The sequence below is a fragment of the Moschus berezovskii genome, chromosome 7 (assembly GCF_049115385.1).
Source record: "Moschus berezovskii isolate FMDL1 chromosome 7, NW_MosBer_1.0, whole genome shotgun sequence".
In the NCBI taxonomy this organism is placed as follows: Eukaryota; Metazoa; Chordata; class Mammalia; order Artiodactyla; family Moschidae; genus Moschus; species Moschus berezovskii.
In genome coordinates this window covers 7,942,147-7,966,688 of record NC_142466.1, presented here as the reverse complement: position 1 = coordinate 7,966,688, position 24,542 = coordinate 7,942,147, and positions in this window count along the sequence as shown.

Below are 24,542 nucleotides of genomic sequence, written 5' to 3'. Positions count from 1 at the left end.
TTTGCCATCTTCTCTGCCCCTTCACCTCTGGTAGCCACTACTCTAGTCTCTCTATGTGTGTTTTTCTTTCTTTCTTTTTTGGTTTGTTCATTCTGATTTGCTTATTAGATTTTGTATCCAACATGTGAGTGAAATCTTGTCCCAGATATGTCCCTATATGAGTGAAAATTTGTCTTTCTCCATCTTGGCAAGATTTCAGTGTATTTCTAGCTGAATATGGTTACATGGTATGTGTAACTTCTCATCTTTTTTGTCCATCTATTGATAGGCCTTAGGTTGACTCCATATCTTGGGACTTGTAAATACGTCCATGAGGAACGTGGGTTAACAACTAAAATATGTAAAAGAAACATTATAACTCAGTTGTTTTTACTGCTTAGTCACTCACTCATGTCTGACTCTTTGTGACACCAGGGACTGCAGCACGTCAGGCCTCCCTGTCCTTCACCAGTTCCTGGAGTTTGCTCAAACTCATATCCACTGAGTTGATGACTCCATCCAAGCATATTATCCCCTGTCATTCCCTTCTCAGACTGCCTTCAGTCTTTCCCAGAAAAAGGGTCTTTTCCAATGATTTGGCTCTTCACATCAGGTGGCCATAAAGTACTGGGGCTTCAGCTTCAGTATCAGTCCTTCCAATGAATATTCAGGACTGATCTCCTTTAGGATTGCCTGGTTGGATCTCCTTGCAGTCCGAGGGACTCTCAAGAGTCTTCTCCAACATCACAGTTCAAAAACATCAATTCTTTGGTGTTCAGCCTTCTTTATGGTCCAGATCTTACATCCATACATCACTACTGGAAAAAAAATAGCTTTGACTAGATGAACTTTTGTTGACAAAGCGATGTCTGTACTGTTTAATATGCTATCTAGGTTTGTCAGAGCTTTTCTTCCAAGGAGAAAGCATCTTTTAATTTCATGGCTGCAGTCAGCATCTGCAGAATTTTGGAGACCCAAAGAATAAATTTTCTCACTGTTTCCTTTGTTTCCCCATCTGTTTGTCATGAAGTGATGGGACCGGATGCAATGATCGTTTTTTGAATGTTGAGCTTTAAGTCAACATTTTCACTCTCCTCTTTCTCTTTCATCAAGGAGCTCTTTAGTTCCTCTTCACTTTCTGCCATAACGGTGGTGTCATCTGCATATCTGAGGTTATTGATATTTCTCGAGCCATGTTGATTCCAGTTTGTACTTCATCCTGGCATTTCACGTGATGTACTCTGCATATAAGTTAAAAAAACAGGGTGACAATATACAGCCTTGACATATTCCTTTCCCAATTTGGAACCAGTCAATTGTTCCATATCTGGTTCTAACTGTTACTTACAGGTTTTGCAGGAGGCAGGTAAGGTGGTCTGATATTCCCATCACTTGAAGAATTTTCCACAATTTGTTGTGATCCACACAGTCAAAGGCTTTGACGTAGTCAATGAAGCAGAAGCAGACGTTTTTCTGGAATTCTTTTGCTTTCTCTATGATCCAGTTGCTGCTGCTGCTGCTGCTAAGTCACTTCAGTCGTGTCCGACTCTGTGTGACCCCATAGGCGGAAGCCCACCAGGCTCCCTCTTCCCTGGGATTCTCCAGGCAAGAACACTGGAGTGGGTTGCCATTTCCTTCTCCAATGTGTGAAAGTGAAAAGTGAAAGTGAAATCGCTCAGTCCTGTCCGACCCTTAGCAACCCCATGGACTGCAGCCTACCAGGCTCCTCCATCCATGGGATTTTCTAGGCAAGAGTACTGGAGTGGCTTGCCATTGCCTTCTCCGCTATGATCCAGTGGATGTTGGTAATTTGATCTCTGGTTCCTCTGCCTTTTCTAAAACCAGCTTGTACATCTGGACATTCTCAGTTCACATACTGTTAAAGCCTAGCTTGGAGGATTTTGAGCATGACTTTGCCAGCATGTGAAATGAGTGCAATTGTGTGGTAGTTTGAACATTCTTTGGCATTGTCCTTCTTTGGAACTGGAATTTAAATTGACCTTTTCTAGTCCTGTGGCCACTGCAGAGCTTTCCAAATTTCCTGGCATATTAAGTTCAGCACTTCCACAGCATCATCTTTTAGGATTTGAAATAGCTAAGCTGGAATTCCATTACTTCCAGTAGCTTTGTTTGTAGTGACGCTTCCTAAGGCTCACTTTTCTTCACACTCAAGGATGTCTGACTCTAGGTGAGTGATGGTTTTCTGGGTCATTAGGATCTTTTTTGCATAGTTCTTCTGTATAGTCTTGCCAACTTTTCATATCTTTTGCTTCTTTTTGGTCCATACCATTTCTGTCTTTTATTGTGCCCATCTTTGTATATTTAAAGAAACATTATAACTCAGTAGCCAAAACCAAACAATCCAATTAAAAATTGAATAGATGATCCGAATAGACTTTTTCCCAAAGACATACAGAAGTTCATCAGGTACATGAAATGCTGCTCAGCATCAATAATCATCAGGAAAATGTAAATAAATTGTAAATATTCTTCAGCCTCCCCACTGAGTTTGAGGGTTTCATAGTGCTGTCTTTTCTGTAAATGGTTTCTAGCCACTTTTCTTGTGAGGGAAATTGAAGTCAGGACCATCCTTAGTCAGCACCTTGATGATGTCACCCAGACTTAGATTTTCTCTTGCTATTTCATGTAAGCCTTCTGTACATCTCTTTCACTGTTATTTGTCAGTATTATTGTGGGTGCAATCACTATTTGTTGTCTAGTCGTTAAGTCATATCCAACTCCTTGCAACCCCAGGAACTGACTAGCCTTCCCAGACAAGAATACTGGAGTGGGTTGCCATTTCCTTCTCCACAGGATCTTGCTGACCCAGGGATTGAACCTGCATCTTCTGCATTGGCAGCCACTAGGGAAACCCCAGTCAACACTAGCTTACAATTTTATCTTGACCTTAGAACTATACCCTCTTTTCCATCTTCAGAGATCTCTGAAGTTCAAGGTAGCATGAATTGTTCTCTTGGCTTGCTGCCTCTGTATTTTAAGCTGTACCTCCCGGTCTGTACAATAACCAATTACAAATACCTCAGGAAAATCTAGGGAGCCCCTTAACTTGGAACATCTAAAATCATCCCTCTCAGGCTTTTTTAGGACAGTAATCACTGATTCCTCAGAGAGTCCCCCATTCCCTTACCAGTGAAGAGAATGTCCTTGATGCCCTCCATAAGAGACAGGTTGGTTTCAATAGTAAACCCCTTGCTGTTTACTTACATAATTTGTTTTGAAAGTTTATAAGTAGGCTCTGACATTTTAATACCTCAACACTGGACATTAAATTCTAGTGTATTCCTCATAAATCCTAGTGATAGATATTTGACCCATCTGTGTTAGTAGGATTAGTTAGTTAATCTTTTAATTGCACTTCAAACAAAAATTGGAAGCATCAGAACTCACCCAAATATCCAAAGTTCTTGACCCCAAGTTAATATATGATCATGATAAAATTTTGGGGTTGAATTCAAAACACATTTGAAATAGTGTAATCAGTTTTTAACATCCTAAATCTCTTACTGCTAGATGAAAGTTTTCTCCAAACTATATTCTGAACCATGCTAACATTGTTCTAAAGCTTTTAATAATTTCTTTTTGAAAAGTATTCTTTAAAAAACCTCATGAGAACTATAAAATGTTTCATTATTCTGCCTTTATATGGCACTTTTTAAAGTGCAATAATATCATGGTCTCTGTCTCTTCCCCTTATTTCTTTCTCTCCCCAATTTATACCTTAATATGACTCATCACATGCATAAATGAGCCTCTGGATTTATAAAAGGTGGGAATCTTTGCTATAAAATGAACTGTTTTGGTATCTGAAGGAAAATCATCTGGGAAGTAAGATGAATGCTTATTATGGGGAAGAAAAAATAGAAATGCAAGAGTGTCTGAATTATTTGAATTCTCGATTATACACATATATGGTGGTGATGAAGGACTCTGAGAATTAGCAATGTCTAGGGAAATTTGTGTTACCAAACAGTTGGAGGCTTATAATTGAAGGATGTCTCTATCAAACAAGGTCAAAATTGTTCTATTTGGAGATGAAAAGGCTGTGCTGTTAATTTGAATTTTATCTTTTTTTCAAGCTGAATGGAAAAAATAATTGGAAATAGTTCATAAAATAATGTAACAGTAGAAAACTTTTTTGAGAATAATCACATGCAAATTAAGTGGTTGGGACACACAATGACAGAAACCATTTGAGCTTTGGCACATGTTAATTTGGTTTCTGAGGTCAAATTCCTAACATTTACTCATGTTGTATTAGATTGATGACTATCTGATAATATCTCAGATATATGCTTCCTATTTTGTTTCATGACTATGTGACAGGCATTGTGTTAGGGATTTTAGGGAATACAAAAGAGCAATATAAATGCATATCTATAAGTTTGTTGTTTCTTAGAGGAGGTGAGGCATACAATGTCTAAATCCAGTGTCTTCTACTAAAAACCACTATCCTTGTAAAATTTGTAATTTTTTTTCAATAAAGAGAAAGTCAGAAAATTGAGAAATTATAGGAATGTCGACTTGTTTTATAAGATGTTAATAAGATTGTCATTTATTGAGAATCGCTTTACATACCAAGAATTATAACAATGGTTTATTATAAACAATGGTTTATATAAACAATGGTTTATCTATATTTCACACAATTTTATGCAGAAAGTACTATTTTCACTTTCATTCCATAGATGAGAATATCCTTTTTAGAAATGTTAAGTATATGTGCTAGGTAGCTTCAGTCATGTCTGGCTCTGTGACCCTATGGACCATAGCACTAAGAGCTCCTCTGTCCATGAGATTCTCCAGACAAGAATACTGCAGTGGGCTGCCATTTTCTCCTCTAAAGGTTATTCCTGACCCAAGGATGGAACCCACATTTCTTAAGTCTCTAGCATTGACCAGTAGATCCTTTACCACTAGCACCATCTTGAAGAGGTCTCTTCAAGAAAATTAGAGATTCCTAAGGGAACATTTTATGCAAAGATCGGCACAATAAAGGACAGAAATGGCATGGACCTAACAGAAGAAGACATTGAGAAGAGGTGTCAAGAATACGCAGAACAGTACAAAAAAGATCTTCATGACCCAGATAAGATAACCACAATGGTGTGATCACTCACCTGGAGCCAGAAATCCTGGAATGTGAAGTCAAGTGGGCCTTAGGAAACATCACTATGAACAAAGCTAATGGAGGTGATGGAATTCCAGTTGAGCTATTTCAAATCCTAAAAGATGATGCTGTTAAAGTGCTGCACTCAATATGCAAGCAAATTTGGAAAACTCAGCAGTGGCCACAGAACTGGAAAAGGTCAGTTTCCATCCAAATCCCAAAGAAGGGCAATGCTAAAGAATATTCAGACTACTGCACAATTGCACTCATTTCACATGCTAGCAAAGTCATGCTCAAAATCCTCCAAGCTAGGCTTCAACAGTATGTGAACTTAGAACATCCAAATGTACAAGCTGGATTTAGAAAAGGCACCTGCCTCCTGGGAAATCTGTATGCAGGTAAAGAATCAACAGTTAGAACCAGACACGGAACAACAGACTGGTTCTAAATTGGGAAAGCAGTATGTCAAGGCTGTATATTATCATCCTGGTTATTTAACTTATATTCAGAGTATGTCATGCAAAATGCTGGGCAGAATGAAGCACAAGATGGAATCAAGATACTGGGAGAAATATCAATAACCTCAGATATGCAGATGACACCATCCTTATGTCAGAAAGTGCAGGTAAGGAAGCAACAGTTAGAACTGGACATGGAACAACAGACTGGTTCCAAATAGGAAAAGGAGTACGTCAAGGTTGTATATTGTCACCCTGATTATTTAACTTATATGCAGAGTACATCATGAGGAATGCTGGGCTGGAAGAAACACAGGCTGGAATCAAGATTGCCGGGAGAAATATCAATAACCTCAGATATGCAGATGACACTACCCTTATGGCAGAAAGTGAAGAGGAACTCAAAGGCCTCTTGATGAAAGTGAAAGAGGAGAGTGAACAGGTTGGCTTGAAGCTCAACATTCAGAAAACAAAGATCATGGAATCTGGTCCCATCACTTCATGGGAATAGATGGGGAAACAGTGGAAACAGTGTCAGACTTTATTTTTTTGGGCTCCAAAATCACTGCAGACGCTGATTGCAGCCAGGAAATTAAAAGATGCTTACTCCTTGGAAGGAAAGTTATGACCAACCTAGATAGTATATTAAAAAGCAGAGACATTACTTTGCCAACCAAGGTCTGTCTAGTCAAGGCTATGGTTTTTCCCATGGTTATGTATGGATGTGAAAGTTGGACTGTGAAGAAACCTGATCGCCGAAGAATTGATGGTTTTGAACTGTGGTGCTGGAGAAGACTCTTAAGAGTCCCTTGGACTGCAAGGAGATCCAACCAGTCCATTCTAAAGGAGATCAATCCTGGGTGTTCATTGGAAGGACTGATGCTAAAGCTGAAACTCCAGTACTTTGGCAACCTCACGGGAAGAGTTGACTCACTGGAAAAGACTCTGATGTTGAGTGATTGGGGGTAGGAGGAGATGGGGATGACAGAGAATGAGATGGCTGGATGGCATCACCGATTCGATTGACATGAGTTTGAGTGAACTCCAGGAGTTGGTGATGGACAGGGAGGCCTTGCGTGCTGTGATTCATGGGGTCTCAAAGAGTTGGACATGACTGAGTGACTGAACTGAACTGAATAGTAACTAAAGAGCTCCTTGGTGAAAGCAAGAGGATAGTGAAAATGTTGGCTTAAAACTCAACATTCAGAAAACTAAGATTATGACATCTGGTCCCATCACTTCATGACAAATAGATGGGGAAATAATGGAAAGAGTGAAATACTTTATTTTGGGGGGCTCCACAATCCTGCAGATGTTGACTGCAGCCATGAACTTAAAAGATGCTTACTCCTTGGAAGAAAAGCTATGACAAACCTAGACAGCATATTAAACAGTAGATACATCACTTTGCTAACAAAGGTCCGTCTAGTCAAAGCTATGGTTTTACCAGTTTTCATGTATGGATGTAAGAGTTGGACTATAAAGAAAGCTGAAGAATTGATGCTTTTGAACTGTGATGTGGGAGAAGACTCTTGAGAGTCCCTTGGACTGCAAAGAAAATCCAATCAGTCCATCCTAAAGGAAATCATTCCTGAATATGCATTGGAAGGACTGATGCTGAAGCTGAAACTCCAGTACTTTGGCCACCTGATGTGAAGAACTGACTCATTGGAAAAGACCCTGATGCTGGATAAGATTGAAGGAAGGAGGAGAAGGGGACAACAGAGGATGAGATGGTTGGATGGCGTCACCAACTCGATGGACATGAGTTTGAGTAAGCTCTGAGCATTGATGATGGACTGGGAAATATGGCATGCTGCAGTCTATGGGGTTGCAAAGAGTTGGATGTGACTGAGTGACTGAACTGAACTGAGCTGAACTGGGACCACCTGGGAAGCCCTGTTGAAGTGTATGGCCAAGTGTAATCAGTTGTCAACTGAGAGCTATCAGACTTTGTATTAAGCAGGATAGCAATAGCCCCTGTCATCAATAACACTTCTGAGTTTCAGTGACTTGATACAATATAACTATCTCTCTTTTATTTAAGGTCCCACATGAATTCACTGTTAGAGGGCAGACTTTGTGATTCAGAAACCTGAATCTTCCATTTCATGACTCTGTCTGCCATGCCTGTGAGGCCTTAAAAATGCTCTCCAGTCAGTGGCAGAAGGGAAAAGATGAATGGACATGCCAAACCCATTATTTAGAAGTCTCAACCAGAAAATCAGCCACAATTCTTTAAATTTTGTTCTATGAATGAAACTTATAACAGGGCCAGCCACACCCAGCTGTGTTATGCAGTGAAGTGTGAAAGATGTTTAGTCGTGTTCAACTTTCTGCAACCCCCTGCACTATAAAATCCACGGAATTCTCCAGGCCAGAATCCTGGAGTTGGTATCCTTTCACTTCTCCAGGGGATCTTCCCAACCCAGTGATCAAACCCAGATCTCCCACATTGCAAGCAGATTCTATAGCAGTTGAGCCACCAGGAAAGCATAAGAATACTGGAGTGGGTAGCCTATCCCTTCTCCAGCTGATCTTCCCAACCCAGGAATCAAACCGGGGTCTCCTGCATTGAAGGTTTATTCTCTACCAGATGAGCTGTTGTGCAAAGGGACCTCCAGCAATGACCCCACACTGGAGCAGACAGTGCTGTTTTGGGACTAAGAGAGTCATCTTCAGGCTTCCCAGGTGGTGAAAGTGATAAGGAATCCACCTGACAATGCAAAAGATGCTGGAGATGCAGGTTCAACCCCTGGGTCAGGAAGATCCCCTGGAAGAGGAAATAACAACACACTGCAGTATTCTTGCCTGGTAAATCTCATGGACAGAGGAGCCTGGAGTGCTACAGACCATGGGGCCACAGAGTCAGACAGGACTGAACACATACACACACAGAGTCATCTCAGTGAGATTGCTAATGTCATGTTGATTTTTCATTTCTAAAGTGTTCCCAATAAATGACTAAAAGTGCTCTTTTTACCTTTCGGCTTAACTGTCTTACTCAGTATGAAATTTTTACGTTACAGATACTTAATTGCAATTCGTTAACTGCACACTGTGACATGATAGAGAAAAGTCTGAGGAGCAACATTCTGATACACTGATCCATTTAACTTCATCATCAAGAACATTCACAAGACCATTTATAACTTCTGCTACTGAGATATTACTTGCTAATAGTTTTCTGGAATCATACCAATGTCAGCTTCTAGAATTAAAATGTAAATAAACTTTGTCATCCTTTGAATTTGTCCTAATAGACAAAAACAGCTGGCTTGCTTTTGTGATCCGATGCACCATTTTTCAAGCGTCTTCAATCATTAAAAATTCTATTATATATGAGTAATGATTTCAAAATGCCAAAGTCCTTATTTTTTCTTTCACTTGTTGTTTTACATTAGCAAGTTAAATGAACTTAAAAGTTTTATTTCTACTAGTGTTTGCAAAGTGTAAGCTACTTTATTCCTTTAAAAAATATACATGTTTAAATACTAGACCATGTTTTAAGTTAATTGTGTGTTTTTATGTAATTTATATAATGTGTCAGTTCAGCTCAGTTCAGTCTCTCAGTCGTGTCCGACTCTCCGCAACCCCATGAATCACAGCACGCCAGGCCTCCCTGTCCATCACCAACTCCCGGAGTTCACTCAAACACATGTCCACAGAGTCGGTGATGCCATCCAGCCATCTCATTCTCCGTTGTCCCCTTCTCCTCCCACCCCCAACCTTTCCCAGCATCAGAGTCTTTTCCAGTGAGTCAACTCGTCGCATGAGGTGGCCAAAGTATTGGAGTTTCAGCTTCAGCATCAGTCCTTCCAATGAACACCCAGGATTGATCTCCTTTAGAATGGACTGGTTGGATCTCCTTGCAGTATAAGGGACTCTCAAGAGTCTTCTCCAACACCACAGTTCAAAAGCATCGATTCTTCGGCGATCAGCTTTTTTCACAGTCCAACTCTAACATCAATACATGACCACGGGAAAAACCATTGCCTTGACTAGACGGACCTTGGTTGGCAAAGTAATGTCTCTGTTTTTTAATATACTATCAAGGTTGGTCATAACTTTCCTTCCAAGGAGCAAGCGTCTTTTAATTTCATGGCTGCAATCAGCATCTGCAGTGATTTTGGAGCCCAAAAAAACAAAGTCTGACACTGTTTCCACTGTTTTTCCATCTATTTCCCATGAAGTGATGGGACCAGATGCCATGATCTTTGTTTTCTGAATGTTGAGCTTTAAGCCAACCTTTTCACTCTCCTCTTTCAATTTCATCAAGAGGCTTTTGAGTTCCTCTTCACTTTCTGTCATAAGGGTAGTGTCATCTGCATATCTGAGGTTATTGATATTTCTCCCAGCAATCTTGATTCCAGCTTGTGCTTCTTCCAACCCAGCGTTCCTCATGATGTACTCTGCATATAAGTTAAATAAGCAAGGTGACAATATACAGCCTTGACGTACTCCTTTTCCTATTTGGAACCAGTCTGTTGTTCCATGTCCAGTTCTGACTGTTGCTTCCTGACCTGCATACAGGTTTCTCAAGAGGCAGATCAGGTGGTCTGGGATTCCCAGCTCTTTCAGAATGTTCCACAGTTTATTGTGATCCACACAGTCAAAGGCTTTGGCATAGTCAATGAAGCAGAAATAGATGTTTTTCTGAAACTCTCTTGCTTTCTCCATGATCCAGCAGATGTTGGCAATTTGATCTCTGGTGCCTCTGCCTTTTCTAAAACCTGCTTGAACATCTGGGAGTTCACGGTTTACATACTGCTGAAGCCTGGCTTGGAGAATTTTGAGCATGACTTTACTAGCGTGTGAGATGAGTGCAATTGTGCGGTAGTTTGAGCATTCTTTGGCATTGCCTTTCTTTGGGATTGGAATGAAGATTGACCTCTTCCAGTCCTGTGGCCACTGCTGAGTTTTCCAAATCTGCTGGCATATTGAGTGCAGCACTTTCACAGCATCATCTTTCAAGACTTGAAATAGCTCCACTGGAATTCCATCACCTCCACTAGCTTTGTTAGTAGTGATGCTTTCTAAGGCCCACATGACTTCACATTCCAAGATGTCTTGCTCTAGGTCAGTGATCACATTATCGTGACTATCTTGGTCGTGAAGATCTTTTTTGTACAGTTCTTCTGTGTATTCCTGCCACCTCTTTTTAATATCTTCTGCTTCTGTTAGGTCCATACCATTTCTGTCCTTTATCGAGCCCATCTTTGCATGAAATGTTCCCTTGGAATCTCTAATTTTCTTGAAGAGGTCTCTTGTTTTTCCTATTCTGTTGTTTTCCTCTATTTCTTTGCATTGATCACTGAGGAAGTCTTTCTTATCTCTCCTTGCTAGTCTTTGGAACTCTGCATTCAGATGCTTATATCTTTCCTTTTCTCCTTTGCTTTTCGCCTCTCTTCTTTTTACAGCTATTTGTAAGGCCTCCTCAGACAGCCATTTCGCTCTTTTGCATTTCTTTTCCATGGGGATGGTCTTGGTCCCTGTCTCCTGTACAATGTCACGAACCTCCGTCCAGAGTTCATCAGGCACTCTATCAATCAGATCTAGTCCCTTAAATCTATTTCTCACTTCCACTGTATAATCATAAGGGATTTGATTGAGGTCATATCTGAATGGTCTAGTGGTTTTCCCTACTTTCTTCAATTTAAGTTTGAACTTCGCAATAAGGTGCAATATAATGTGTAATTATTATATAATTATAGAGAAAATATAAAAATATACAAGTTTAAGGATTACCCTCTAAAATCATGTTGTACAAAATATATATTCCTTTATCACCTAATCAGTGGGTATTTTCCCACAAACCCAACTTAAGAGAGGATTTACTTTTAATGTGTTTGTTTAGGTATATAACTATAGATGTTTAGGTATACAACTAAATAACTATAACTTAGTAAGCTATTATAGGACAAACATTCTTACTCACCACTTAGGTCAAGAAAAGAATTTTGTCAGTCACCCCAGAAACTTACCCGAATCCTGTTTCTTTTTCTCCTTGCAAAAGTAATCACCATTCTGATTTTTAACTTTCTTATGATTTTATCATCCGCATGTGACACTGTGCTGTAAATTGTCCATTAAAGTCATATCTTTAAAGCATTAACTTATTTTTTATTGACAGATTCTTTAAATTCTGTAGGGCTTTGCAGTCTGTAGAAGTTTCACACACATCATTTCCTATAATCCTATAATAACCTTTATTTTCCCCATCCCTATCTTGCTCTTCCCACTTCCTTCTCCACCGGTTACCACTAGCTTGCTCTCTGTATCTGTGAGTATATAAAGTATGGGCTTTTAATCTCTCCTAGTGATTCATTATTGCCTAGAAAATCCCATGGATGGAGGAGCCTGGTAGGCTGCAGTCCGTGGGGTCGCTGAGGGTCGGACATGACTGAGCGACTTCACTTTCACTTTCACACATTGGAGAGGGAAATGGCGGCCCACTCCAGTGTTCTTGCCTGGAGAATCCCAGGGACGGGGGAACCTGGTGGGCTTCCATCTATGGGGTCACACAGAGTCAGACACGACTGAAGTGACTTAGCAGCAGCTTAGCAGCAGCAGCAGCAGTGATTCATATGTTGAAGGACCAAGGCTGTCTCACCTGTAGGTGTTCCTCGTGTGTGTGTGTGCTGATTGCCTTATCCCGATGCATTTCAACAGGACTCTCCACCATCTGTATTTTCTACAGGCTGTTTGTTGCTGGGTGCAGAGGCTGTGTTGACTGGCATTTGTGATGCTTTCTATGAAGGCACAGATGGAACTGGGTTCTCTCACCAGGAGGCACATGCTAGCAGCCATTGATGTTCAGTACTTAGACCTATTACTTCACTACTTCACTGGGGCTGTACAATGATAATATCCTATTATTTGTTGTGACTTATTAGCCGCAATACTTGCATAAGAAGATGTTTATTCTCACCATGTTTGTTTAACCAATATACAGTTTATTTGAGCCTAAAGATGCTCATTACAACTAAGTTGCTTATTGTTTCTATGTTTTTGCAGTGGAAAGAACTAGGAAATGTATCAGTTCAGTTCAGTTCAGTTCAGTCGCTCAGTCGTGTCCGACTCTCCGCGACCCCATGAATCACAGCACGCCAGGCCTCCCTGTCCATCACCAACTCCCGGAGTACACTCAAACTCATGTCCACAGAGTCGGTGATGCCATCCAGCCATCTCATTCTCCGTCGTCCCCTTCTCCTCCCGCCCCCAACCTTTCCCAGCATCAGAGTCTTTTCCAGTGAGTCAACTCGTCTCATGAGGTGGCCAAAGTATTGGAGTTTCAGCTTTAGCATCAGTCCCTCCAATGAACATCCAGGATTGATCTCCTTTAGAATGGACTGGTTGGATCTCCTTGCAGTATAAGGGACTCTCAAGAGTCTTCTCCAACACCACAGTTCAAAAGCATCGATTCTTCGGCGATCAGCTTTCTTCACAGTCCAACTCTCACATCCATACATGACCACGGGAAAAACCATTGCCTTGACTAGACGGACCTTGGTCGGCAAAGTAATGTCTCTGCTTTTTAATATACTATCAAGGTTGGTCATAACTTTCCTTCCAAGGAGCAAGCGTCTTTTAATTTCATGGCTGCAATCAGCATCTGCAGTGATTTTGGAGCCCAAAAAAACAAAGTCTGACACTGTTTCCACTGTTTTTCCATCTATTTCCCATGAAGTGATGGGACCAGATGCCATGATCTTTGTTTTCTGAATGTTGAGCTTCAAACCAACCTTTTCACTCTCCTCTTTCACTTTCATCAAGAGGCTTTTGAGTTCCTCTTCACTTTCTGCCATAAGGGTAGTGTCATCTGCATATCTGAGGTTATTGATATTTCTCCCAGCAATCTTGATTCCAGCTTGTGCTTCTTCCAGCCCAGCGTTCCTCATGATGTACTCTGCATATAAGTTAAATAAGCAAGGTGACAATATACAACCTTGACGCACTCCTTTTCCTATTTGGAACCAGTCTGTTGTTCCATGACCGGTTCTAACTGTTGCTTCCTGACCTGCATACAGGTTTCTCAAGAGGCAGGTCAGGTGGTCTGGGATTCCCATCTCTTTCAGAATGTTCCACAGTTTATTGTGATCCACACAGTCAAAGGCTTTGGCATAGTCAATGAAGCAGAAATAGATGTTTTTCTGAAACTCTCTTGCTTTCTCCATGATCCAGCGGATGTTGGCAATTTGATCTCTGGTGCCTCTGCCTTTTCTAAAACCTGCTTGAACATCTGGGAGTTCACGGTTTATATACTGCTGAAGCCTGGCTTGGAGAATTTTGAGCATGACTTTACTAGCGTGTGAGATGAGTGCAATTGTGCGGTAGTTTGAGCATTCTTTGGCATTGCCTTTCTTTGGGATTGGAATGAAGACTGACCTCTTCCAGTCCTGTGGCCACTGCTGAGTTTTCCAAATCTGCTGGCATATTGAGTGCAGCACTTTCACAGCATCATCTTTCAAGACTTGAAATAGCTCAACTGGAATTCCATCACCACCACTAGCTTTGTTCGTAGTGATGCTTTCTAAGGCCCACTTGACTTCACATTCCAAGATGTCTGGCTCTAGGTCAGTGATCACATTATCGTGACTATCTTGGTCGTGAAGATCTTTTTTGTACAGTTCTTCTGTGTATTCCTGCCACCTCTTCTTAATATCTTCTGCTTCTGTTAGGTCCATACCATTTCTGTCCTTTATCGAGCCCATCTTTGCATGAAAAGTTCCCTTGGAATCTCTAATTTTCTTGAAGAGGTCTCTTGTTTTTCCTATTCTGTTGTTTTCCTCTATTTCTTTGCATTGATCACTGAGGAAGGCTTTCTTATCTCTCCTTGCTATTCTTTGGAACTCTGCATTCAGATGCTTATATCTTTCCTTTTCTCCTTTGCTTTTCGCCTCTCTTCTTTTTACAGCTATTTGTAAGGCCTCCTCAGACAGCCATTTCGCTCTTTTGCATTTCTTTTCCATGGGGATGGTCTTGGTCCCTGTCTCCTGTACAATGTCACGAACCTCCGTCCAGAGTTCATCAGGCACTCTATCAATCAGATCTAGTCCCTTAAATCTATTTCTCACTTCCACTGCATAATCATAAGGGATTTGATTGAGGTCATATCTGAATGGTCTAGTGGTTTTCCCTACTTTCTTCAATTTAAGTCTGAACTTCGCAATAAGGAGTTCATGATCTGAGCCACAGTCAGCTCCTGGTCTTGTTTTCGCTAACTGTATACAGCTTCTCCATCTTTGGTTGCAAAGAATATAATCAATCTGATTTCGGTGTTGACCATCTGGTGATGTCCATGTGTAGAGTCTTCTCTTGTGTTGTTGGAAGAGGGTGTTTGCTATGACCAGTGCATTCTCTTGACAAAACTCTATTAGCCTTTGCCCTGCTTCATTCCGTGCTCCAAGGCCAAATTTGCCAGTTACTCCAGGTGTTTCTTGACTTCCTACTTTTGCATTCCAGTCCCCTATAATGAAAAGGACATCTTTTTTGGGTGTTAGTTCTAAAAGGTCTTGTAGGTCTTCATAGAACCGATTAACTTCGGCTTCTTCAGCATTACTGGTTGGGGCATAGGCCTGGATTACTGTAATATTGAATGGTTTGCCTTGGAAACGAACAGAAATCATCCTGTCATTTTTAAGATTGCATCCAAGTACTGCATTTCGGACTCTTTTGTTGACCATGATGGCTACTCCATTTCTTCTAAGGGATTCCTGCCCACAGTAGTAGATATAATGGTCATCCGAGTTAAATTCACCCATTCCAGTCCATTTTAGTTCACTGATTCCTAGAATGTCGACATTCACTCTTGCCATCTCCTGTTTGACCACTTCCAATTTGCCTTGATTCATGGACCTAACATTCCAGGTTCCTATGCAATATTGCTCTTTACAGCACCGGACCTTGTTTCTATCATTGGTCACATCCACAACTGGGTATTGGTTTTGCTTTTGCTCCATCCCTTTATTCCTTCTATAGTTATTTCTCCACTGAGCTCCAGTAGCATACTGGGCACCTACCGACCTGGGGAATTCCTCATTCAGTATCCTATCATTTTGCCCTTTGTTACTGTTCACGGGGTTCTCAAGGCAAGTATACTGAAGTGGTTTGCCATTCCCTTCTCCAGGGGACCACATTCGGCTGTGGTCCATGTGATTAGATCAGCTAGTTTCCTGTGATTATGATTTCAGTTTGTCTGCCCTCTGGTGCCCCTTAGCAATACCTACCGTCTTATTTCGGTTTCCCTTACCTTGGTCGTGGAAAATCTCTTCACAGCCGCTCCAGCAAAGTGCAGCTGCTGTACCTTACCTTGGACGAGGGGTATCTCCTCAAGGCCCCCCCTCCTGACCTTGAACGCGGAGTAGCTCCTCTCGGCCCTCCTGCGCCCGCGCAGCCACCGCCTGTTGGACGTGGGGTAGCTCCTCTCGGCCGCCGGCCCTGGCCTCAGGCGTGGGGTAGCTCCTCACGGCCGCACCTCTTTGCGTGGCTCGTTGCGCCCGGGCCGGCGTCTCTCGCGTCGCGTCTGCGCCGCCGGGGCCGGCGTCTCTCGCGTCGCGTCTGCGCCGCCGGGGCCGGCGTCTCTCGCGTCGCGTCTGCGCCGCCGGGGCCGGCGTCTCTCGCGTCGCGTCTGTATACATTTTCAAAAATCAGGTGCAATTACATTCAAAACTACATATATATATATTCACAATTATATATATATATGTACATATATACTCAGATGGGCTTCCCTGGTGAGCCAGATGATAAAGAATCTGCCTTCAGTGCAGGAGACTTGGGTCCAATCCCTGGGTTGAGAAGATCCCGTGGAGAAGGAGATGGTAACCCACTCCAGTATTCTTGCCTGGAGAATCCCATGGACAGAGAAGCCTGGTGGGCTACAGTCCACGGGGTTGCAAAGAGTCAGACACGACTGAGCGACTAAACACACATTGTGTCTCCTCTATTCCTTTTTTTTTAAAAAAAGCTTATTTATTTTAATTGGAGAATAATTACTTTACATTATTGTATTGGTTTTGCCATACAGTGACATGAATCTGCCCCGGGTGTACATGTGTTCCCCATCTTGAACCCCCCTCTCACCTCCCTCCCCATCCCATCCCTCTGGTTCATCCCAGTACACCAGCCTTGAGCATCCTGTATCATGCATTGAACCTGGACCGGCGATTCATTTCATATATGATAATATACATGTTTCAGTGCCATTCCCCCAAATCATCCCACCCTCGCCCTCTCTCACAGAGTCCAAAAGACTGTTCTATACATCTGTGTCTCTTTTGCTGTCTCGTATACAGGGTTATCATTACCATCTTTCTAAATTCCATATATATGCATTAGTATACTGTATTGGTGTTTTTCTTTCTGGCTTACTTCACTCTGTATAATAGACTCCAGTTTCATCCACCTCATTAGAACTGATTCAAATGTATTCTTTTTAATCTCTTAGTAATACTCCATTGTGTATATGTACCACCGCTTTCTTATCCATTCGTCTGCTGATGGACAACTAGGTTGCTTCCATGTCCTGGCTATTATAAACAGTGCTGCAATGAACATTGGAGTACATGTGTCTCTTTCAATTCTGGTTTCCTCGGTGTGTGTGCCTTAATAACACTGGTTCTCACTAACACCAGGAATGGAAAGTTTAGAGTATCTCATAATGCCGCATTTGCTGTAAACCACTTTACCCATACACTAATTTCAGAATAATGATACTTTTTTCAGTTTATTGACATAAAATACTGTGTAAATTTAAGGTGTGCAACATAATTAGATTTAAAAAAGGGTAGTAATACTTCCACCACCACAATCCATTTGATTACTGAGAGCAGGACAAGTCTTGTATCCATCTGAACCCCAGTCTCACATCATGCTTTAATGGTGGTGCTAGATCGGCATTTTCAGAGAATGTAACCAACCCTGTACTCTCTACCTTGGTGGCGGTGATTTAATCACTCGGTTGTATCCAACTCTTTGTGCCCCATAGACTGTAGCCTCTGTCCATGGGATTCTCCAGACAAGAACACTGGAGGATGTCGCCATGTCCTCCTCCACCCTCCAGGAAGATCTCTGGGTCTTCCTGACCCAGGGATTGGGCCTGCGTTTCCAGCCTTATAGGCAGATTCTTTACTACTGAGTAATGTAATTACTATATATTTAATATACACTGTCAATCTTTTTGTTGATGCCATCTACTCTTTTGATTGCACAAAGACTGCATAAAGTTCATTCTCCAGGAGATTTATGTAAACTCTTTCTATGATTTCTTGCATGCTGAAAAGTCTTTCCTTCTCCTTTTTCCTTGGACACAATTTTTCCTAGACATAGAATTATCAGCTTACGTTGTATTTTCTTGAACTTCAGTTTCTCTGGCATGAATAAATTTTGTCTGAAAGTCTGATGGGATTCCAGTTTTTTTTTTTTCTTTTAAAATAGTTCCTCATCTGCCTATATGCATGGAAAGGGATTATATTCTTATACATATTTAAAGCTAAGTGATGGTACTGCAGAATGCTTTGATGTTCATCATTCAGGCCTAATATTTCCAAACACAATTGGGCTCTTAGAAGATAGTTGTTTTTAATTTCCTGTGTTCTTGAAAAATTTCTTGAATTATAATCTAAAATTTGTTCTTTTCCCTGTTTTAAACTCCTATTATCTATATGATGGCTTTTCTTATTTCCAATAGTAGTCATTTTTCTCAAATTGTTTTTAAGAATTTTCTTTTATTTTTTAAAATTTCCTTTTTATTGTCTTCTGTTTTTCTTAGATTGTTGTGTATGATGTCTATTCAGTTCTAAATTCCTTAATTCAAACTCAACTGATATTATTTTTCTCATATTATTCTTTCCTTTTTCTCTCATCATATTTCTGAGCTTTTAAAATTATTTTCCTTTTTGTATTTTTTCCTAAAGTAGTTTAGTTTGCTTTGTAATAGCATTTAATAGTTTTGAGCTGTCCACATGAAAAGCAGTCCTCAAATGTCCTAAGGAATGAGGCAGACCCAATAGGAGTGAAACAGTATGGACTAGGGAAAATGCCAGTTATGTATTTAAGAAACACATAAGTTTTATAATAGTCTAGGTACTATGCTTGCTTTTGTTGTTCAGTCGCTAAGATATGCCCGACTCTTTGTGACCCTGTGGGCTGCAGCATTTCATGCTTCCCTGTCCTTCACTGTCTCCCAGAGTTTGGTCAAACCCATGTCCATTGAGTCAATAATGCCATCCAACCATCTCATCTTCTACCACCCCCTTCTCTTTGTGCCTTTAAGTCTTTCCTAGCATCGGGGTCTTTTCCAGTGAGATGGCTCTTTGCTTCACATAGCCTACATATTGGAGCTTCAGTGTTAGTCCTTCCAATTAATGTTTACAGTCAATTTCCTTTAGGATCAACTGGTTTGATCTCCTTGCAGTCCAAGGGCCTCTCAATAGTCTTCTCCAGAGCCACACAATTTGAAAGCATCACTTCTTTGGCATGCAGCCTTCTTTATTGTCCAACGCTCACATCCATAAATGACTGCTGGAAAAACCAGGCTTTCAAATATAAAATCAGTTAATCTTCCTAATAGTTCCATATTTTAGTTTCAGTTATTATCCCCGTTTTATGGATAAGGAAACTGAAACAGAAAAGAAAGAAAGTGAAAGAAGAAAAGTGCGACTAGGCAAATCAGTAAATCAGACCTAGTGGAGACATCAGGGTTTGCATATGTGCAGTGTGTTTGCCGGCAGTGACTGTGTTCTTAATCATTAAGCGTTCACATCAAGAGTAGCAGAAAAGGCCATTTCATATTGAACAGATAAAATATGTAGCTGAGGTTGCTTAAGTTCCTCCTCTCTAAGATTCTAACAGTTTAGAGTAGAACCAAAAAATTTGATGACCACAATGTCAGTCATAATAATAATATAGAGCTTAAGAAATCAAGCAATGTCTGAAGTTAGAAAGTAAAATTTTTCTACCTGGAAATCTAGAAGTAACCTCTCTGATGAGAAATACAAAGCATTTGTCTTTTTCTTCAGACTTAGTAAGATACTAACCTAATTTGCAAGCAATGCCCATTTACTTACCTATAGATATTTTTGCAAAATCACCAAGTTCACATTGAGCAAGTAACAGTACTCTCTGACTGTCTCAACTTAAAAAATAAGGATTGAACAACTACTTTTTAAAGGAGAATTTCCTTTGTCTATCAAACTGAAAGTGCTAAATACAATTTAAACATTCTTTTTGAATGGATATTTAAATTGATTCCATGTTATGAGCTGTTTGCAATTTTGAGATTATATAAATCTCAAAGGGATCATAAATTAAGATCTGAGTGATGGACACTTTTTTATGTAAAGCATAATTTATCCACTTAGTGTCAAATTGCATTCAATAAATCATCAGTAACCTACATCACACACCAGATTTGAGATACTGCTTTTATTTGAAATATGGAAAGGTGAGATTTAGGATAGCTGTTGACAATGTGCTTTGTCAAACCAGGTGTGCAAACCAGGCTTTAACAGATATACTCGCAATAATGTTGGCTGATGCTATGGACTGAATTATGTCCCCCAGAAAGCAAATATTGAAGTCCTGACCTCAGTGTGATTATCTTCAATGATGGGACCTCTGGGAGATAATTAGGTTTAGGTTAAGGTGTGACGATAGGATGCTTGTGCTGCAATTTTTCAGTTCAGTCCTGTTCAGTTGCTCTGTAGTGTCCAACTCTTTGCACCCCTCCATGGACTGGCCCATTCCTCTGTCATCCCCTTCTCCTCCTGCCTTCAATATTTCCCACCATCAGGGTCTTTTCCAATGAGTCATTTCTTCACATCAGGTGGCCAAAGCATTGAAGTTTCAGTTTCAGCCTCAGTCCTTCCAATTAATATTCAGGACTGATTTCCTTGAGGGTGGACTGCTTGGATCTTCTTGCAGTCCAAGGGACCATCAAGAGTCTTCTCTGACACCACAGTTCAAAAGCATCAATTCTTCGGTGCTCAGCTTTCTTTATACTCCAACTCTCACATCCATACATGACCACTGGAAAAACCAGGAGGGCTCACTTTTGTTGTCTGTCATATGAAGACACAGTGAGAAGGTGGCCATCGGGAGGCCAGGTGGAGTGCTCACCAGAACCTGACCATACTGACCCTGTCGTCTTGGACTTCAGCCTTGTGAACACTTAGAAAATAAATGTTGTTTCAGCTGCCCAATCTGTGGCATTTATAGCTTAAGCTGATTAAAACAACTGCTTTCGAGAAACCTGTATGCAGGCCAGGAAGCAACAGTCAGAATTGTACATGGAACAACAGACTGGTTTAAAATAGGAAAAGGAGTACATCAAAGTTGTATATTGTCACCTTGCTTATTTAACTTATATGCAGAGTACATCATGAGGAACACTGGACTGGAAGAAGCACAAGCTGGAATCAAGATTGCTGGGAGAAATATCAATAACCTGAGATATGCAGATGACACTACCCTTATGGCAGAAAGTGAAGAGGAACTCAAAGGCCTCTTGATGAAAGTGAAAGAGGAGAGTGAAAAGGTTGGCTTGAAGCTCAACATTCAGAAAACAAAGATCATGACATCTGGTCCTATCACTTCATGGGAAATAGATGGAAAAACAGTGGAAACAGTGTCAGACTTTATTTTTTTAGGCTCGAAAATCACTGCAGATGCTGATTGCAGCCATGAAATTAAAAGATGCTTACTCCAAGTTATGACCAACCTTGATAGTATATTAAAAAGCAGAGACATTACTTTGCCAACAAAGGTCCGTCTAGTCAAGGCTATGGTTTTTCCCATGGTCATGTATGTATGTGAGAGTTGGACTGTAAAGAAAGCTGATCGCCGAAGAATAGATGCTTTTGAACTGTGGTGTTGGAGAAGACTCTTGAGAGTCCCTTGGACTGCAAGGAGATCCAACCAGTCCATTCTAAAGGAGATCAATCCTGGGTGTTCATTGGAAGGACTGACGCTAAAGCTGAAACTCCAATACTTTGGCCACCTCATGCTATGAGTTGACTCAATGGAAAAGACTCTGATGCTGGGAAAGGTTGGGGGCGGGAGGAGAAGGGGACGACAGAGAATGGGATGGCTGGATGGCATCACCGACTCTGTGGACATGAGTTTGAGTGACCTCCGGGAGTTGGTGATGGACAGGGAGGCCTGGCGTGCTTTGATTCATGGGGTCGCGGAGAGTCGGACACGACTGAGCAACTGAACTGAACTGAAATGTTTCAAACTTTCTATTATAATTTCTTTATTATATTTTATTTCTTTACATTATTATAATTTCTTTCTATTGCTTTCTACTATAATTACAGCTTTTTTCCTTTTGGAGGTCTTTTAGAGTGGATTCCATCTTCCATTTTACCACATTCTTTTCTTGATGTCCTGGAATGCAACCTTAGCTAGCAATGGTAGCTGACTAACAAATAATGTACAGTGTTTACTATATGTGATGTGGTTGTGAATACTGTAAGGAAAAAACTTAAAATAGCATACTTACAAGCTATTCCAATTATTTTCAATTTCAGTGTTAACTTATTGTAATTATGTTGCATCACTCCTTTACTAGAATTTTAACATTCTTGTGCTCTATTGTTTTAGCATTGTGGTGTTCTATTGTTTGCTTTAAAAATCATTTTCCAGTAACTTTAAAATAAGAGTTACATAACACTATAAAAATATTTTAACACATTATTATCTGGGAGGTTTTGGCAGAAACTAGTGCCTGTGGCCATAATATGTCTGGGGTCAATAATGTGTTAAAAGGAAACAGTTCACTCTTTGATATGCCCTGAATTTAAAAAAGTAGTTGACTGTTAATCTCTTTGGTTAGACTGTTGTTCACTTGGATCTCATTTGGTGCGCAGCGGTGTTCCGCTCTGCTGCCTCCTTGCCGACTTTCTCTCTGGACAGCCTGTCTGGTGTGGAAACAGGGCACTGGTGCGCCTTACTGCATTACTGCAGCTTCCGTTCCCCCAGTGTCAGCCAGTGTCTGTTCTGTGATGCTCTGATGGCCGGCGTGTATGGTATTGTGGTTTTTACACATTCCTGATGAACCGACTTTTCTTATGTATAATGATCCTGTCTTCCGTGGCAGTTTTTGACAAAGTCTATTTTGTCCAATAAAATACAGGGACCTCTGCTGTCCTTTTTGTTCTTGTTTTTATATCCATTTAATCACTGTCCTTTGATTGGGGTGTTTAATCCACTTAAGTTTAAAATAAATATTAATAAATAAGAGCTTACGACTGACATTCTGCTTATTATTCTTTGTCTTGCTCTTCTGTTTCTATTTTCCATTCTTCCTGCGTTTTATTTGTGTTCATTAATTTTTTATTGATATGCATCAATTCCTTCCTCGTTTTCTATTTGTAAATTTCTATAAGTCCTTTCCTTGTGGATACCATCAGGCTTACATAAAACATAACAAACCGTTATAAACTGGCACCATGTTAACTTTAGTCATGTATGAAAATCTACGCTTTTATTTATCCCTCCCATTAAATTGTTATTGATGTAACAATTTAAGTATTTATATATTACACATTATAATGTATTTTTCTACTTACAGTTATTCTTAAAACCTTTGTCTTTTAACATTCTGCTAAATGGTACAGTGTAAATCACAGCAACAATATAATAGTATTTGTATTTGATTCTATATTTACTCTTACCAGTAAGTTTTATATTTTCTTTCATTTTTGTATAAAAGTATAGTGGACTTATATTAATGTCATTGGTACAATATGTTAGTGTTATGGTATACCATAGAGATTTAAGGCTTGTATTGATTACACTGCATTCAGTTCAGTTCAGTTCAGTCACTCAGTCGTGTCCAACTCTCTGCGACCCCATGAATCACAGCACGCCAGGCCTCCCTGTCCATCACCAACTCCTGGAGTTCACTCAAACTCATGTCCATTGAGTCAGTGATGCCATCCAACCCCAGCCATCTCATTCTCTGTCGTCCCCGTCTCCTCCCACCCTCAATCCCTCCCAGCATCAGAGTCTTTTCCAGTGAGTCAACTCGTCACACGAGGTGGCCAAAGTATTTCAGTTTCAGCTTTAGCATCAGTCCTTCCAATGAACATCCAGGATTGATCTCCTTTAGAATGGACTGGTTGGATCTCCTTGCAGTACAAGGGACTCTCAAGAGTCTTCCCCAGCATCACAGTTCAAAAGCATCAATTCTTCGGCGATCAGCTTTGTTCACAGTGCAACTGTCACATCCATACATGACCACGGGAAAAACCATAGCCTTGACTAGAGGGACTTTTGTTGGCAAAGTAATGTCTCTGCTTTTTAATATGCTATCTAGGTTGGTCATAACTTTCCTTCCAAGGAGTAAGCATCTTTTAATTTCATGGCTGCAATCAGCATCTGCATTAACTTTTTATAAATATTGGCTATATCCCTGTACTGCACAATATATACTTCCCTTAGTTATTTCTTTTAATTAGTTTAATTATCCTTGAGTCCCCCACCCTATGTTACCCCTACCCGCTCCCTATCTATAAGCAATATTTTTTCTATTCACTAGTACATCTGTTTCTATTTTCTTATAGTCACTAGTTTGTTTACTTTAGATTCTACATACAACTAATATCATACTGTATATGTCTTTTCCTGTCTGACTTATTTCACTTATTATAATATTTAGATCCACCTCTGTTGCCGCAAATGGCATTATTTCATTTTTATGGCTAAATAGTATTCCATTATAGATCATATATAAAAATCACAGCTTCTTTCTCCATTCAACTGCTGATGGGAACTTAGTTTGCTTTCATACCTTGGCTATTGTAGGAGTGCTGTTATCAACACTGGGGTTCAGTTATCTTTTCAAACAGGAGTTTTTGTTTTCTTTGGATGCATACCCAAAAGTGGAATTTCTGGGCCATAATGACAGCTATAATTTTAGTTTTTGAGTGATCTTCTCACTGTTTTCCATGGTGGCTACACAGTTTACCTTC